Source organism: Ambystoma mexicanum, chromosome 14 (assembly GCF_040938575.1).
Source record: "Ambystoma mexicanum isolate Mex_15411 chromosome 14, UKY_AmexF1_1, whole genome shotgun sequence".
Lineage (NCBI taxonomy): Eukaryota > Metazoa > Chordata > Amphibia > Caudata > Ambystomatidae > Ambystoma > Ambystoma mexicanum.
Genome location: NC_090940.1, coordinates 462,634,315 through 462,653,303, shown reverse-complemented (window position 1 = coordinate 462,653,303; position 18,989 = coordinate 462,634,315).

Here is an 18,989-nt window from a genome sequence, read left to right as displayed (position 1 = left end):
ACCCGAGTTGGATTCCGCAAGGAAGTTGTCTCTGACCGAGGATCCAACTTCATGTCTAGTTACATGAAAACCATGTGGAAAGAGTGCGGGGTAACATACAAGTTCTCCACTTCTTACCACCCCTAGACCAATGGTCTGGTTGAGAGGTTTAATAAAACTCTCAAGGGCATGCTATGTGCTTTGGAAGAGCCCCTAAAGAGGAAATGGGATCTCCTTCTGCCATGCCTGCTGTTTGCTTACAGAGAGGTACCTCAAGAGGGTGTTGGTTTCAGCCCCTTTGAGTTGCTCTTTCGACATCCCGTGAGGGGGCCCCTCGCCTTGATCTGAGAAGGCTTGGAAGCCGCCCCCCCCGGTCCCGCCAAGCAGGTGGAGGACTATGTGTTAGGCCTCAGACGGAGGATGACACAGATGATGGGACAAGCAATGGCGAATCTCAAGGCCAGCCAGGAATTGAACAAATACTGGCATGACCTTAAAGCATTGCAAGTGGAGTGGACTCCGGGACAGGAGGTCCTCGTGATGGAGCCTACCAAGCCGCGGGCATTGGCAGATAAATGGACTGGACCCTTCCGGATAGTCTCCAAGATGGGCGAGGTCGAGTATCTGGTTGACATGGGAATCCCAGGGGTAGCCCCTCAGGTATTCCATGTTAATAGGCTCAAGCCGTTCCACAGGCGAGCAGAAGTCTCATGTCTCTTGCTGGCTTCAGAGCAAGAAGAGGATGAGAGTGAGCCCCTTCCTGATTTGCTGCATAGCAACCCTCAGGATGGCTCAGTGGAAGGAGTAGAGCTCTCTCCAGATTTGACAACCGAGCACCAGAGGGCCTGCAGGACTTTGCTCCAGCAGTATGCCTCTCTGTTTTCACTGACGCCAGGCCTTACACCATGGTGTAAGCACGAGATTGACACTGGTGACAGCGTGCCTGTCAAGAGCAGGAGCTACCGAATGTCAGATGCGGTTAAGAACCACATCCAGGCTGAGGTCGCCAAGATGTTGGATCTGGGTGTTATTGAACCCTCAACCAGTCCCTGGTCCAGTCCAGTGGTCCTTGTCCGCAAGGCAAGTTCCGAGGCCGGTACCAAGGATTGGAGGTTCTGTGTGGACTACCGAGGAGTCAATGCCATCACCAAAACTGATGCGCACCCATTGCCCAGGGCTGATGAGCTCGTGGACACCATAGGTGCTGCCAAATTTGTGAGCACCTTTGACCTCACCTCAGGCTATTGGCAAATAGCTCTGACGGACCATGCCAAGGAAAAGACGGCGTTCTCTACACCAGAGGGACTCTACCAGTTTAGGGTCATGCCTTTTGGGTTGAAGAATGCCCCTGCCACCTTCCAGAGATTGGTCAATCATGCTCTCAGTGGGCTGGAAGCCTTTTGTGTGGCTTATTTAGACGACATTGCCGTCTACAGTTCCACTTGGGAAGAGCACTTGACACATCTGGGTAGAGTGTTGCAGGCCTTAAAGAGGGCTAACCTCACTATCAAGGCCACCAAGCGCCAGATAGCTCAGGGGAAAGTCACGTATCTTGGTCATGAGGTAGGAGGGGGTCAAATCCAACCTCTCCCCAGTAAGGTACAGGATGTACAAGACTGGGAGACTCGCACTACTCAAACCCAGGTGAGAGCCTTTTTGGGTCTCACTGGGTACTATCGCAATTTCATGGCGGACTATGGAACCATAGCTGCACCACTGACAGCTCTGACTTCACCCAAGCAGCCTAGGAAGGTCAATTGGACTGAAGACTGTCAGAGGGCCTTTAAAGGCTTGAAAGAAAGTCTGTGTCGGGCACCCGTGTTGTGTGCGCCTGACTACAGCTGACCCTTTATCGTCCAGACGGATGCCTGCGACACCGGAATTGGAGCTGTCTTGTCCCAGTTAGATGACAAAGGGAGAGAACATCCTATCATATTCATCAGTAGACAACTCAAGGGTAGAGAACTTAGGTGGGCTACTGTTGAAAAGGAGTGTTTTAGTATAGTTTGGAGCCTTAGGCGTTTTAGGCCCTACCTTAAGGGGTCTACCTTCAAGGTCCAAACGGATCATAAGCCCCTAAAGTGGCTTATGCAGATGAAGGGTGAGAACCCGAAACTGCTCAGGTGGTCCATCAGCCTGCAAGGGCTAGACTTCACCATAGAGCACAGAACAGGGAAGAGTCACGATAATGCAGATGGCCTTTCCAGAAGGTACGTTGACCGTCTGGATATGGGTGTCTATCCCGTGGGAGATTAGGCACCCTCCACCTCAGTCTAGGGGGGGCGACTGTGATGCTGGAAATGCATCGGAGGGACAGGACCTCCGTATCCTTGTCCTTTACTGCTTTTTATCGTGTGTTCTGTTGTGTTTTTCGCGCAGGAGTTCATGTGGGACTCCTGGCGGTGCAGCTCTCTTTCTTTTGGTTTGGTGAACAGACCCGTGGGATACCCTTATGGCACCCACCCATGGGTGGGGGTACAACCCTGTGCCCCTAGTGTATGTTTTTGGGCACCTGTGGGTGGCCCACAGAGCAGGGTATGGGCTTGTGGCAGCTCCATGCTGAATTTGACAGGTGCGCGGATTATCCTCTATTTTGGGATACCCCGGCCCTGCCATTGGGATCAGTCGATTCCTGATGGAAAACAAGATGGCCCCGGTGGCCTCTTGCTTTCTATTACCCATTACCTTGTTTTCCCAAAGTCCTGGGAAGCCCTGACTCTGTCCCTTCCCCCTGACTGGCTGTTGGATGGAAGTGCCACATATGGTGTTGTTGTGAAGGCCCAGTCAGACTAGCTGGAGCCTTCCCCGTGATGTATGCTGTGGGTACCTCCTGTGGGTGGGACCTTGGTGAATAGAGTGTGTGACGAATATACATTCTGTGTTGTGGGTGTCTAGTATCTGGTGGTTGACACAATGACTGAGACAACCCTACCCGAAACCGGTATGAATGCAGCTTGGAGTGTTGAATGGCTCGGTACTTATCCCAATACACATAACTTGTTGTGAGTGTCTGGAGAGAAGTGAATGGCCTGAATACCTCGTGTGCCTGATTGGCTGCCTTCCTGCATGAATGCCCGTAGTCGTGATTGGATGCTTGAGTGTGACCCAGCAGAATGAATGGGAGATCAACAGTATATCTGGGGACCTCTCACTGCTAGGAATCGTGTTCAGAAGCTGAAGTCCACTACGACGAGTAACTGGATTAACTGACGCTTGACCTTGAAGCCCTGCTGAACGAGAAGAATTGCTGTTGCTCTCCTTCACAATCTGAAAGCTGTTGTGCCTCCAAGGACTGACCCAGAGAGGACCTGGTAAGGCACCCTCTTCCCGAACTACGAGGGACCATCGTGCACAGCTGATCTTTGCCAACGCTCCCTGGTAGACAGACCTAAGACAGGCTGCCGACCCGATATGGGGACTGCTGTGGAACTCCAAGGAGAAGCACTCTGACTGTTGTCTGCCACTGTCGATGACTGCCGTCGCCGACCGGAGCCGCAGTGCTCCCGTTTGCCTAAGAACTTCCATTGATCATCGGACGCTCTCATCTGCATCGTCACCCGCTTGTCTCCCGCTGGAGAAGGCCCGACCGTCGACGCGCCGAGGAGCATCCACCGGTGGGTTTCCCGCCACCTAGAGACCGCAGAGACGCCGACGACTCGACGCCCTTGCTGGGCCACAGTTCTTCATCATCTCTTTGCGGTCCAGAACTATCATCACCAAGGTGCCCCGCACGCCTCTTCCTTGCAGGATGCCAACGCTCTGTCGTCGACGAGCACCGCTGGGAACGAAGCTGCCACTTCCTTGCCGTAGTTCACCCTGTTCACTGTCGGACGTTCGACGACCCGTGACTCCTGCCTTAAAGGGAGGGAACTCAAGAAGGGCCGTCGATTCCCCGACACCGAACGCCAAGTTCACCGACACCTCTCGATGATCCGTGGCTCCCGCCTGAAAGGGAGAAACTCAAGAAGGATCGGTCGACGCATCGTCGGAGAACTCTACTCCACCAGGTACATTGGGGGGGTAAAACCTTAATAGGAAGAAGTAAGACTATCAGACAATATATGGACTGGGCTTGTGCTATATATCTTTATTTACAGGTTGCCCAGGTGGGGGGATCTCCACACAGAACTGCGCCTAGCGGTAGGGGTCAGTATTCTGCCTATTGTTTCAACCATCTTGTGTTCCTTCCTATCTCTATTGCTGGTTTACTCGTTATTGATCTGTGTGACATTTTAACCGTGCAGTTGATGGACTTTAATGAGATTTGATAACATTAGTGGTACCACTCTAGACGTGTATATATTTATCATTATTGACTTCCAAGTACAAAGTGCGTTATTGTGATCGTGTACATACCTTTGAATATTAATTATATAAAGACTGTGTTTTCAGTAATACAGTGTGTGGACATTCCTTTGTGGAGGTTCGGGGAACACACTGTACTTAAGAACCAGCCCACATCACCTCCTGAGAAGCTAGGCCTTGATTGCTCGTCCATTGCTACCTAATAGAGAATCTTGGCTGGGGTCCGCTGTGCCTCCCCTCTACCATATAGAGAGTGGAAGTACAGACACCCCCTACCAGTCTTTACACCCCCTTGTCGAGTTTCTGGCTGGTGGCAGTGGTTACCACGCGAAATATTCCTTAAGAATATTTACTATGGGACTTTCCCATTCATTTTAAACACACCACTTTTTGGTGCAATGTTAAAGATACCGCCGGGTTATTTATTTAATATTTATTCCCCGGTTGGGTCTTTTTGCCAGGACTCAGTTTTAAAATGGTGTTTGTGTTCGCCTCTGTAACTCCAACCCAAGTCAAGCCCTTTGTTCCACTTTTTGGTGGGCTTCACCACAGAAGCCTCCAAAAGTGGTGCCACTCTGTCTGGGTCTACAGGATGTGTGGGAGGGGGGTTAAGGCACCCTGGAACTGAGTTGCCTCGGCAACTCAAGTCGCACTCTTGTATGATTGGCCCAGTGGTGAGCCATCCAGCTCAGCACTTAGCATGTTTGAGTGACAGCTAGGACTGATGAATGGGGGTTTCATGCATAAAAGCAGGGCTTTGGGGACTGGAACTTCAGACGTTGCCACAGGACCAAAGAATCCAAAGAGGGAGAAGCTGAGCCAATCTGCAACGACGACACCACCGGTGGAGCCCTGCCGAACTGCCTCACCACTTCTTCCAACGACAGAGGAGATCTTCATCCAGGAGAGTCTTCTTCCTTTGACTGGTGGGGATAACCAGTTTGCCCGTCTTTTTGCCTCCCCGGGTCATCTTGTGGCCGCCTTGCCTGTGCCAAGCACCCCGGCAACCGGGATACCACGTTTTACCACTATCCTGAATAAAAGGGTAGTACCTTTTAACCGGAGAACTCCGCGGCTGGTTTCTTCCCTGGCAGTGCAACGACCTTCAGCTTTCCTCCAAGTCAAGATCTTCTCTTCCCTTGGACGACACCATGACTTACACCCGCTGCCAGGAACAACTGCCCCCGCTGGACGAGTCTCTCCACTTTCAAGGTACTGTGTCCGCCTGGCCTCCCTCGCAACGGTCTGTGTGCGGTGTCTCTTAAATCCTCAATTTACCACTTGGGTTGGCCCTAGGCTGGCTAACTGAACTTTTCTGAGCTGAACTAATTCCTTTTTGAACTCCCTGCAAGACTTTTCAAGCCTTTTAAACTGTGTGATCTTGGGCGCATTGGTGTTCTACTCTCACTATGAGCGAGCCTGGCCTCTGAACTTTTTGCTCACAAGTAGACTTTGACTTTCCTGCCTTGCTGGGTGCTTCTAAAGTATTGTGTTGTGTGCTTTTTCTAATTTATGCCTTTTCCCTCCCTTTTTCTTTACTTATTGGAGTGCCATCTTTAGTTAAGCGCTCACCTCTGTCTGGAAATAAGTGGTGTTAACTAAGACTTGTCTAATAAGGAATAAGTGATGTATATATATTAATAGTGACTGTGTTTTTGAACTTGCTTACAATAATAGTGCTGCAGTGTTTCTAAGTGTGTCTTTTAATAAATAATTATATACTTTGATACCAAGGCTCTGGTCAGTGTTTGCTTGTGCTACTGTATTTTGGTATCTATCTTGTATACTCTAGATACTGTCTAACTCTTCTTGAGAGAGGTCTGGCTGCTCAGCCACAGCTACCAGATAAATCTGGGTGGTACAGACTGCTACCAATTGGGTTTACTGTCAACACCTGTAGTCTTAAGCCTTTTGCAGTGGTCCCTAAGGGAACTGCACAGGTTTCTGCCTAACAACACCCCTCTCTCTCCTGTGGCTTGTCATCACTCTTGTCCCACTCCCCTAAATCTGCCAGTTGCCGAATGGCATCCACTACCTTATCAGTGGGTTTGCCCGTCATACCTACGAGCAAAGTCATAAAGACACTTTTGTATGCGGGCGGTGCAGTTCTGATCACCATATTTCTAGTTCAAACTGAGAGCGGCACGGCCCCCATGTGTCCTGGAGCATCTACATGAATTGCCGCTTTCATAGCATGCTCTCTGACCTTCTGAATTGCCTCTTTCAAAGTATACCACTTTGTTTCCTCGATAGGCCAATCTGTGGTAATGGGGTATTTACGGTTACATGCTTGGGATGCTAGGTGCAACAAAGACACCTGTGAATCTTGGCCATTCTCATCAGGGGGCGGCCCTGCCCTTAAAACCTCCTGTACATTGGTGTCAGTTGACAAGGGTAGAAAACGCGTTGAGTCTGTGGAATCTACCAACAACCCTGCGGCGCACCCATCTAGCAATCTCACCATCCATGTCAATAAAGGTTCCCCTGATTTTTGCCTCAAACGGGTAATAATTTCCCCAACCTCCTGCTGGGTGTAATCCTCCAGCGTGGTTAAATCCACAGCCCCGCCCGCAGGATTCTGCGGGTGGGGCCCAGCTCGCCATCTTCTAACTGGCTTAGCCACCACTGTCTAGTGATTAAATCCTGTTTTGGGATCTGACTCATTTGCCGAGCTGCTCTCTGGACTGATTGAGTCAAAAATGTCACCATCCCAGTTATCCGGATCCCAGTCCACACCGGCAGTTACAGCTGCCACCTTTCTTCGTTTGACCCCTCCCCATCTTTTCCTATACTTATACCGGGCTACTCTGATTGCTGCCCTCTCGGCCACGGCCTGGTATGTGTCAGCTTTATCTTTGAAAAGTTTCATTTGAATCTGCTGCATTAACGCAATCTGCTTTTCTGCAGCCAACTCTTTTTCCAATTGCAAAATATCATTTTTCATTTCCAAATTCCTTTGATGCATTTTCCTATAGGCATGCAGGAGGACCCAACCCCGCCTACCCAGCGTGGTACATTCCCTTCCCCTTTCCACTGAAACTTGTTGTAAGCACAACATTACATCAGACGGATCAGCATCTCCCAATCCCTGATCCCATGTTTCACTTAGCCCCGCGCCGCATGCCCACACCTGGGCCAATTTATCATATGGGCTCTTAGCCCAGCCTGGAATGATAACATCAGCACATTCACCACCAGCGGGAATGCTCTTTTTCCTGAACAAACTATTCATCAATGCAATAATGTACAAAACCTCTTTATATATATATTTTTTTTCCTTTCCACACTGCAGTCACTCGCGCAGGCACGCACCCACAAAAAAAAAACAGATTAACACAGTCCAACACTCACTGCCAAATTACTTTTGCTTGCAATGTAAACAAAGCCTATCTGCGTTCAAACAGATTCTTTATTATTTGGAGCAATTCATCACAAATATCCCATTCTCGTCGCCAAAATGTATTGCTCGCCCAGAGTGCACGGACAGTAATTAATCACCAGCGCAATTGCAGAGCCAATACTTTGAATGCAGGTAGACGACGCAAAGACTTACAACCACACGCACGCTTAGAAAATAATGAGCACTTATACGGCTATTTATTCAAAGCTTGGAAGCAACAAGTGATAACACAGAAATAAATCACAGAAAAGACAGAGAATTCAAAAGAAAATACATCACCGTGGGCGTAACTGAATCCCTCATCTCGCCAGAAGCGGCTGTAAGACCCCAGTAACAGCCAGGCCGAGAGCACAACAGCCCACAGGTATGCCGGACAAAGGCATCCCCCTTCCGACTGAGGTCTTTGTACTTGTCCCGTCTGAACGTTGAGGGGTTCCGCATATATGCACTCCTCAAAAAGGGGTGGTAATTTCTCAAACCTTCTGGCAATGCACTTGCGCATTGATGGGTAACCGTTGGTTGCCAGCTGGGTCAACCGATAGTAACCTTAAGGAGCAAAGCGCTTCCCTCTCCTAAGAACAAACGCCACGTAAAACAGTCCCATAACTCATAGCAAGACATAACAAAACCAGCTTTCCCAGCAGAATGTCCTTGACTGCATACCAGGTTTGGAAAGCATGTTTTCTTCAGCAAAGTAAATTCAGCTCTCAGCAAAGTAAGTACAGCTTTTCAATGAGGCATGGAGTAAATATCCATTATGGCGCTGAGTGCCCCCAGAATACACTGCGCACCAGCGCCATGTTTTAGCTCAAGCATAACAGGTACCGTTTTCATCGGGACACCTGTGGGAACGCGGGACCGTAGGCCATGTTTTGTCTGGGGCGTGTTTCAATGGGTGAGCCGGGTGAAATGTGGGGAAAATGCATTTTCTTTCACACATTTTGGACTATACGGGCGTGTCTGGGTAATAAATTCTGGGCCGATTTGCGCAAATCATACCTCTGCAGATTCCCAAGGGTATCCGCTTTTTGGAAATGCATGGGGTTCCCTGTTTTCCTTGGTGGCTTGGACACCCGAGGCCCATATCTGTATGGTGTGCCCGTCTGGAGAAAGTGTGAAATTCACGTGTCAAATCAGACTTGGGGTTACATGTGTTTTAGGCTTCCCCCTTGGCTCCCAGGTAGGTGCACCCACACATGTGAGGTACCATTTTCATCTGGACACCTGTGGGAACGCGTGACAGTTGGCCTTTTGTTGTTGGCGGCATGTTTCGATGGGTGAGCCGAGTGAAATGTGCGGAAAATGCATTTTTTCCCCACATTTTGGACTTTGCAGGGGTGTCTGGGTAATTAATTATCGGTCGATTTGCGAAAATCATACCTCTGCGGATTCCCATGGGTGTCCTATTTTTGGAAATGCATGGGGTTCCCTATTTTCCTTTTTTGCTTGGACACCCGAGGGCCATATCTGTATGGTGTGCCCGTCTGCAGAAAGTGTGAAATTTACATGTCAAAACAGACTTGGGGTTACCTGTTTTTTAGGGTTTCCCCTTAGCGGCCAGGTAGGTGCACCCACACATATGAGGTACAGTTTTTATCGGGACACCTGTGGTAACGCGGGACGGTAGGCCATGTGTTGTTGGCGGCGTGTTTCGATGGATGAGCCGAGTGAAATGTGCGGAAAATGCATTTTTCCCCACATTTCAGACTTTGCAGGGGTGTCTTGGTAATACATTCTGGGCCGATTTGCACAATTCATACCTCTGCGGATTCCCACAGGTGTCCTCTTTTCAGAAATGCATGGGGTTCCCTGTGTTCCTTGGTGGCTTGGACACCCGAGGCCCATATCTGTATGGCGTGTCCGTCTGCAGAAAGTGTGAAATTCAGATGTCAAAACAGACTTGGGGTTACTTGTGTTTTAGGCTTTCCCCTTTGAGCCCAGGTAGGAGCAACCACACATGTAAGGTACCTTTTTCATCAGAACACCTGTGGGAACGCGGGACGATAGGCCATGTTTTGTCTGGGGTGTGTTTCAATGGGTGAGCCCGGTGAAATGTGCGGAAAATGCGTTTTTTCCCACATTTCGGACTTTGCTGGCGTGTCTTGGTAATACATATTGGGCCGATTTGCGCAAATCATACCTCTGCGGATTCCCACGGGTGTCCTCTTTTTGGAAATGCATGGGGTTCCCTGTTTTCCTTGGTGGCTTGGACACCCGATGCCCATATCTGTATGGTGTGCCCGTCTGCAGAAAGAGTGAAATTCACGTGTCAAAACAGACTTGGGGTTACCTGATTTTTAGGCTTTCCCCCTGGCGCCCAGGTAGGTGCACCCACACATGTGAGGTACCGTTTTCATCTGGACACCAGTGGGAACGCGGGACGGTAGGCCATGTGTTGTTGGCGGCGTGTTTCGATGGGTGAGCTGAGTGAAATGTGCGGAAAATGCGTTTTTTCCCCCACATTTCGGACTTTGCAGGGGTGTCTGGGTAATACATTCTGGGTCGATTTGCGCAAATCATACCTCTGCGGATTCCCACTGGTGTCCTCCTTTCGGGAATGCATGGGGTTCCCTGTGTTCCTTGGTGGCTTGGACACCCGAGGCCCATATCTGTATGGTGTGCCCGTCTGCAGAAAGTGTGAAATTCAGATGTCAAAACACACTTGGGGTTACTTGTGTTTTAGGCTTTCCCCTTTGAGCCCAGGTAGGGGCAGCCACACATGTAAGGTAACCTTTTCACCAGGACACCTGTGGGAATGCGGGCAGTCGGCCATGTGTTGTTGGCGGCGTGTTTCGATGGGTGAGCCAAGTGAAATGTTCGGAAAATGCCTTTTTTTTCCCACATTTTGGACTTTGCTGGGGTGTCTAGGTAATACATTCTGGGCCGATTTGCGCAAGTCATACCTCTGCGGATTCCCACGGGTGTCATCTTTTCGGAAATGCATGGGGTTCCCTGTTTTCCTTGGTGGCTTGGACACCTGGCGCCCATATCTGTATGGTGTGCCCGTCTGCAGAAAGTGTGAAATTCAGATGTCAAAACAGACTTGGGGTTACTTGTGTTTTAGGCTTTCCCCTTGGCGCCCAGGAAGGGGCACCCACACATGTGAGGTACCTTTTTCATCAGGACACCTGTGGGAACGCAGGGCGGTAGGCCATGTGTTGTTGGCAACATGCTTCGATGCGTGAGCCGAGTTAAATGTGCGGAAAATGCAATTTCTTTCCCACATTTTGGACTTTGCAGGGATGTCTGGCTAATAAATTCTGGGCCGATTTGCGCAAATCATACCTCTGTGGATTCCCACGGGTGTCCTCTTTTCGGAAATGCATTGGGTTCTCTGTTTTCCTTGGTGGCTTGGACACCCGAGGTCCATATCTGTATGGTGTGCCCGTCTGCAGAAAGTGTGAAATTCACGTGTCAAAACAGACTTGGGGTTACCTGGTTACCTGTGTTTTAGGCTTTCCCCTTCGCGCCCAGGTAGGTGCACCCACACATGTGAGGTACTGTTTTCATCGGGACACTTGTGGGAACGCGGGACCATAGGCCATATTTTTTCGGGCGTGTTTCGATGGTTGAGCCGGGTGAAATGTGCGGAAAATGCATTTTTATCCCCACATTTCGGAATTTGCGGGGGTGTCTGTGTAATAATTTCTGGGCCGATTTGTGCAAATCACACCTCTGCGGATTCCCACGGGTGTCCTCTTTTCGGAAATGCATGGGGTTCCCTTTTTTCCTTGGTGGCTTGGCCACCCGAGGTCCATATCTGTATGGTGTGCCCATCTGCAGAAAGTGTGAAATTCACGTGTCAAAACAGACTTGGGGTTACCTGTGTTCTAGGCTTTCCCCTTGGCGCCCAGGTAGGTGCACCCACACATGTGAGGTACCGTTTTCATCGGGACACCAAAGGGAACGCGGGACGGTAGGCCATGTGTTATTGGCGGCGTGTTTCGATGGGTGAGCGGAGTCAAATGTGCGGAAAATGCGTTTTATCCCACATTTCGGACTTTGCAGGGGTGTCTGGGTAATACATTCTGGGCCGATTTGCGCAAATCATACCTCTGCAGATTCCCACATTTGTCCTCTTTTCGGAAATGCATGGGGTTCCCTGTTTTCTTCGGTGGCTTGGACACCCGAGGCCCATTCCTGTATGGTGTGCCCGTCTGCAGAAAGTGTGAAATTCAGATGTCAAAACAGACTTGGGGTTACTTGTGATTTAGGCTTTCCCCTTGGCGCCCAGGTAGGGGCACCCACACATGTGAGGTACCTTTTTCATCAGGACACCTGTGGGAACGCAGGGCGGTAGGCCGTGTGTTGTTGGCTGCGTGTTTCAATGCGTGAGCCGAGTGAAATGTGCGGAAAATGCGTTTTTTACCCAACATTTTGGAATTTGCAGGGGTGTCTGGGTAATAAATTCTGGCCGATTTGTGCAAATCATACCTCTGCGGATTCCCACGGGTGTCCTCTTTTCAGAAATGCATGGAGTTCCCTGTTTTCATTGGTGGCTTGGACACCCGAGGCCCATATCTGTATGGTTAGCCCGTCTGCAGAAAGTGTGAAATTCACGTGTCAAAACAGACTTGGGGTTACTTGTGTTTTAGGCTTTCCCCTTGGCCCCCAGGTAGGTGCACCCACACATGTGAGTTACCTTTTTCATCAGGACACCTATGGGAACGCGGGACGGTAGGCCATGTGTTGTTGGGGGTGTGTTTCGATGGGTGAGCCGATTGAAATGTGCGGAAAATGCATTTTTTCCCCCACATTTTGGAGATTGCAGGGGTGTCTGGGAATTAAATTCTGGCCGATTTGCACAAATCATACCTCTGCGGATTCCCACGGGTGTCCTCTTTTCGGAAATGCATTGGGTTCCCTGTTTTCCTTGGTGGCTTGGACACCCGAAGCCCATATCTGTATGGTTAGCCTGTATGGAAAAAGTGTGAAATTCAGGTGTCAAAACAGACTTGGGGTTACCTGTGTTTTAGGCTTTCCACTTGGCCCCCAGGTAGGTGCACCCATACATGTGAGCTACCTTTTTCATCGGGACACCTGTGGGAACGCAGGGCAGTAGGCCGTGTGTTGTTGGCGGCGTACTTCGATGCGTGAGCCGAGTTAAATGTGCAGAAAATGCAATTTCTTTCCCTCATTGTGGAATTTGTGGGGGTGTCTGGGTAATAAATTCTGGTCCGATTTGCGCAAATCATACCTCTGCGGATTCCCACATTTGTCCTCTTTTCGGAAATGCATGGGGTTCCCTGTTTTCTTCGGTGGCTTGGACACCCGAGGCCCATTCCTGTATGGTGTGCCCATCTGCAGAAAGTGTGAAATTCAGATGTCAAAACAGACTTGGGGTTACTTGTGATTTAGGCTTTACCTTGGCGCCCAGGTAGGGGCACCCACACATGTGAGGTACCTTTTTCATCAGGACACCTGTGGGAACGCAGGGCTGTAGGCCGTGTGTTGTTGGCTGCGTGTTTCAATGCGTGAGCCGAGTGAAATGTGCGGAAAATGCGTTTTTTACCCCACATTTTGGAATTTGCAGGGGTGTCTGGGTAATAAATTCTGGCCGATTTGTGCAAATCATATCTCTGCAGATTCCCACGGGTGTCCTCTTTTCAGAAATGCATGGAGTTCCCTGTTTTCCTTGGTGGCTTGGACACCCGAGGCCCATATCTGTATGGTTAGCCCGTCTGCAGAAAGTGTGAAATTCACGTGTCAAAACAGACTTGGGGTTACTTGTGTTTTAGGCTTTCCCCTTGGCCCCCAGGTAGGTGCACCCACACATGTGAGTTACCTTTTTCATCGGGACACCTATGGGAACGCGGGACGGTAGGCCATGTGTTGTTGGGGGTGTGTTTCGATGGGTGAGCCGATTGAAATGTGCGGAAAATGCATTTTTTCCCCCACATTTTGGAGATTGCAGGGGTGTCTGGGAAATAAATTCTGGCCGATTTGCACAAATCATACCTCTGCGGATTCCCACGGGTGTCCTCTTTTCGGAAATGCATTGGGTTCCCTGTTTTCCTTGGTGGCTTGGACACCCGAAGCCCATATCTGTATGGTTAGCCTGTATGGAAAAAGTGTGAAATTCAGGTGTCAAAACAGACTTGGGGTTACCTGTGTTTTAGGCTTTCCACTTGGCCCCCAGGTAGGTGCACCCATACATGTGAGCTACCTTTTTCATCGGGACACCTGTGGGAACGCAGGGCGGTAGGCCGTGTGTTGTTGGCTGCGTGTTTCAATGGGTGAGTGTTAGGCAGAAACCTGTGCAGTTCCCTTTGGGAACACTGCATAAGATTTAGGACTACAGGTGTTAGCAGTAAACCCACTTGGTAGCAGTCTGTACCATCCAGATTTACCTGGTAGCTGTGGCTGAGCAGTCAGACGTCCCTCAAGAAGAGTTAGGCAGTATGCAAAGTATACACAATAGGCACCCAGATACAATAATACAAGCAAACACTGACCAGAGGTTTGGTATCAAAGTATATAATTATTTATTTAAAAACACACTGTTTGAAACACTCCAGCACTCTTATTGTAAAACACTCTAAACACAGTTACTATTATAATATATACAACCCTTATTCCTTATCAGATCAGTCTTAGTTAACACCACTTATTTTCATACAGAGGTGAGCGCTTAACTAGAGATGGCACTCAAATAAGTTCATGAAGAAGGGAGGGAAAAAGACAGAATATGGGAAGATACACCACTCTTAGCTTTAGGAACACTATTAGCAAGGCAGAAGAGCAAAACGTCACTTGTGAGCCAAAGTCCATAGCCTGGGCCCACTCTTAGAGAGAGCAGAGCACAAATGCGCCCAAGATCACACAGTTACACTAGGCATTGAAAGTCTTGCAGAGAGTTCGAAAAGAGTTTAGAGAGGCTCAGAAAAGTTTAGCCAGGGTGTCCCAGGTTAACCCAGGTTCGAAAGCCGGGGGCTAAATCTACCCCGTACAGTCGGTGGCAAGGGAAACCGGGCGGGACACGGTACCTTAAGTGGGAAGGATCCTCCAGCGGTGGCAGTTGTTCCTGGCAGCGGTTGCAAGTCACGTCGTCGTCCAGGGGAAGAGAAGATCTCGACTCGGAGGAAAGATGAAGGTCGTTGCACTGCCAGGGAAGAAACCAGCAGCAGAGTTTTCCAGTTAAAGGTATTACCCTTTAATTCGCGGTCGTGGTAAAACGTGGTATCCCGGTTGCCGGGGTGCTTGGCACAGGCAAGGCGGCCACGAGATACGTCGGGAAGGCGAAAAGACGGTGAAACTGGTTATCCCCTCCAGTCGAAGGAAGAAGACTCTTCGGCGGGAGATCTCCTCTGTCGTTGGGAAAAGTGGTGAGACGGTCCAGCAGGGCTCCACCGGTGGTGTCGTCGTGGCAGGTCGGCTCAGCTTCTCCCTCGTCGGATTCTTAGGTCCTGTGGCGACTTCTGAAGTTCCAGTCCCCAAAGCCCTGCTTTTATGCAGAAAACCTCCATTCACTCAGCCTGGCTGTCACTCAAACATGCTAAGTGGTGAGCCAGCCGGCTCACCACTTGGGCCAATCAGGACGGAGTGCGACTTGAGTTGCCTAGGCAACTCAGTCCAGGGTGCCTAAATCCCCCTCTACCCCTCCTAAGTACCCCAGACAGAGTGGCACCACTTTGGATGGGCTTCTGTGGAGAAGCCCGCCAAAAAGTGGAACAAAGGGCTCAACTTGGGTTGGAGTCACAGAAGGGAACACAAACGCCATTTTAGAACCGAGTTCTGGCAAAAAATACCAACCATAGAACGAATATTAATTAAATAAACCGGCGGTATGTTCAAGGCTATCGTAATTAAATAAATAAAGATAGTAGCCTCGAACAATGGGAAAATCCCATAGAGAAATATTTGCGGTTGAATATAAAAAGTAGTATCCACTGCCACCAGCCAAAACTCGATCAGGGGGGACGGAGACATGCCCCCTCGACTAACAGACCCCAGGGCAATCGAACTGCCCCAGCCAGTACGTCCACAATATGATGGTTTGTACTGGTTCTGTTCAGAATTTAAGACTAGTAAAGTCAATGGTGATTTTACAGACCCTGGGAGACAGTAGTCAGTCCCAGGGTATGGAGTCTATACTGGGGAGTCACTATGACACCCCTGTGTTACTGCACTGATGGTGCTGTGTAACACACATCACAAAACCACATGAAGTCCTATGGAGTAAAAGACCCCATAGCCCATTAAACACATCTAGAGTCAAAGAAACACACTCAAATCATGTCCAAGAGTGACTGTAAAAGAGTCTCACTCTTGGCAGGAGAAAAACATAAACCCCAAAAATGTGAGGTACCATTTTCATCGGGACACCTGTGGGAACGCGGGACGGTAGGCCATGTGTTGTTGGCGGCATGTTTCGATGGGTGAGCCGAGTCAAATGTGCGGAAAATGCGTTTTTTCCCACATTTCGGACTTTGCAGGGGTGTCTTCGTAATACATCCTGGGCCGATTTGCGCAAATCATACCTCTGCGGATTCCCACGGGTGTCCTCTTTTCGGAAATGCATTGGTTTCACTGTTTTCCGTGATGGCTTGGACACCCGAGGCCCATATCTGTATGGTGTGCCTGTCTGCCGAAAGTGTGAAATTCAAGTGTCAAAACAGACTTGGCGTCACCTGTGTTTTAGGCTTTCCCCTTGGCACCCAGGTGAGTGCACCCACACATGTGAGGTACCGTTTTCATCGGGAAACCTGTGGGAAGCGGGACGGTAGGCCATGTGTTGTTGGCTGCGTGTTTCGATGGGTGAGCCAAGTGAAATGTGCGGAAAATGCGTTTTTTTCCCCACATTTCAGACTTTGCAGGGGTGTTTGGGTAATACATTCTGGGCCGATTTGCGCAAATCATACCTCTGAGGACTCCCACGGGTGTCCTCTTTTTGGAAATGCATGGGGTTCCCTGTTTTCCTTGGTGGCTTGGACACCCGAGGCCCATATCTGTATGGTGTGTCGGTCTGCAGAAAGTGTGAAATTCAGATGTCAAAACAGACTTGGGGTTACTTGTGTTTTAGGCTTTCCCCTTTGAGCCCAGGTAGGGGCACCCACACATGTAAGGTACCTTTTTCATCAGGACACCTGTGGGAACGCGGGGTGGTAGGACATGTGTTGTTGGCGGCTTGTTTTGATGGGTGAGCCGAGTGAAATGTGTAGAAAATGACATTTTTTCCCACATTTTGGACTTTGCGGGGGTGACTGGGTAATAAATTCTGGGCCGATTTGCGCAAATCATACCTCTGCGGATTCCCACGGGTGTCCTCTTTTTGGAAATGCATGGGGTTCCCTTTTTTCCTTGGTGGCTTAGACAGCCGAGGCCCATATCTGTATGGTGTGCCCGTCTGCAGAAAGTGTGAAATTCAGGTGTCAAAACAGACTTGGGGTTACCTGTGTTTTATGCTTTCCCCTTGGCGCCCAGGTAGGTGCAGCCACACATGTGAGGTACCGTTTTGATCGGGACACCTGTGGGAACGCGGGACAGTAGGCCTTCTGTTGTTGGCCGCGAGTTTTGATGGGTCAGCCGAGTGAAATGTGCGGAAAATGCGTTTTTTTCCAACATTTTTGACTTTGCGGGGGTGTCTGGGTAATTAATTCTCAGCCGATTTGTGCAAATCATACCTCTGCGGATTCCAACGGATGTCCTCTTTTCGGAAGTGCATGGGGTTCCCTATTTTCCTTGGTGGCTTGGACACCTGAGGCCCATATCTGTATGGTGTACCCATCTGCAGAAAGTGTGAAATTCACATGTCAAAACAGACATGTGGTTACCTGTTTCTTAGGCTTTCCCCTTGGCGCCCATGTAGGTGCACCCACACATGTGAGGTACCGTTTTTATCGGGACACCTGTGGTAACGCAGGACGGTAGGCCATGTGTTGTTGGGGGCGTGTTTCGATGGGTGAGCTGATTGAAATATGCAGAAAATTCGTTTTTCCCCACATTTCGGACTTTGCAGGGGTGTCTTGGTAATACATTCAGGGCCGATTTGCGCAAATCATACCTCTGCGGATTCCCACGGGAGTCCTCTTTTGGGAAATGCATGGGGTTCCCTGTGTTCCTTGGTGGTTTGGTCACCCGAGGTCCATATCTGTATGGTGTCTGTTAGGGAGAATTCTGTGTTTAGGCTGAATTTCCTAACCTAGTGAGTCCCCCAGAAGCTTTGCTGGATTTTTGGGGTTTATTTTTTTCTCCTGCCAAGAGTGTGGCCCTTTTCCTCTCTCTCTGGGGCATGATTTGAGTGTGTTCCTTTGACTCTAGATGTGTTTAATGGGCTATGGGTTTTTTTACTCCATAGGGCTTCATGTGTTTTTTTGTGATGTGTGTTACACAGCACCCTCAGTGCAGTAACACAGGGGTGTCATAGTGACCCCCCAGTATAGACTCCATACCCTGGGACTGACTACTGTCTCCCAGGGCATGTAAAGTCACCATTGACTCTACTAGTTTTGAATTCTGAACAGAACCAGTACAAACCATCATATTGTGGATGTACTGGTTGGGCCAATTCGATTGCCCGGGCTCTTTTAGTCGAGGGGGCACGTCTCCGTTCCCCCTGACGGAGTTTTGGCTGGTGGCAGTGGATACTACTTTTTATATTCAACCGCAAATATTTCTCTATGGGATTTTCCCATTGTTCGAGGCTACTATCCTTATTTATTTAATTACGATAGCCTCGAACATACCGCCGGTTTATTTATTTAACATTAATTCTCCAGTTGGTATTTTTTGCCAATTATCGGTTCTAAAATGGCGTTTGTGTTCTCTTCTGTGACTCCAACCCAAGTCAAGCCCTTTGTTCCACTTTTTGGCGGGCTTCTCCACAGAAGCCCTCCAAAGTGGTGCCACTCTGTCTGGGGGACTTAGGAGGGATGGAGGGGGATTTAGGCACCCTGGACTGAGTTGCCTAGGCAACTCAAGTCACACTCCATCCTGATTGGGCCAAGTGGTGAGCCGGCCGGCTCACCACTTAGCATGTTTGAGTGACAGCTAGGCTGAGTGAATGGGGGTTTTCTGCATAAAAGCAGGGCTTTGGGGACTGGAACTTCAGAAGTCGCCACAGGACCTAAGAATCCGACGAGGGAGAAGCTGAGCCGACCTGCCACGACGACACCACCGGTGGAGCCCTGCTGGACCGTCTCACCACTTTTCCCAATGACAGTGGAGATCTCCGATTTCTGCAAATCAGACCTCTGTTGATTCCTACGGTGACCTATTTTCAGTAATCCATGTTCTTCTCTTTCCTTGGTGGCTGCGACACCCTAGGCCCAAATCTGTAGGTTATACAGAAGAGCAAATTCCTGCA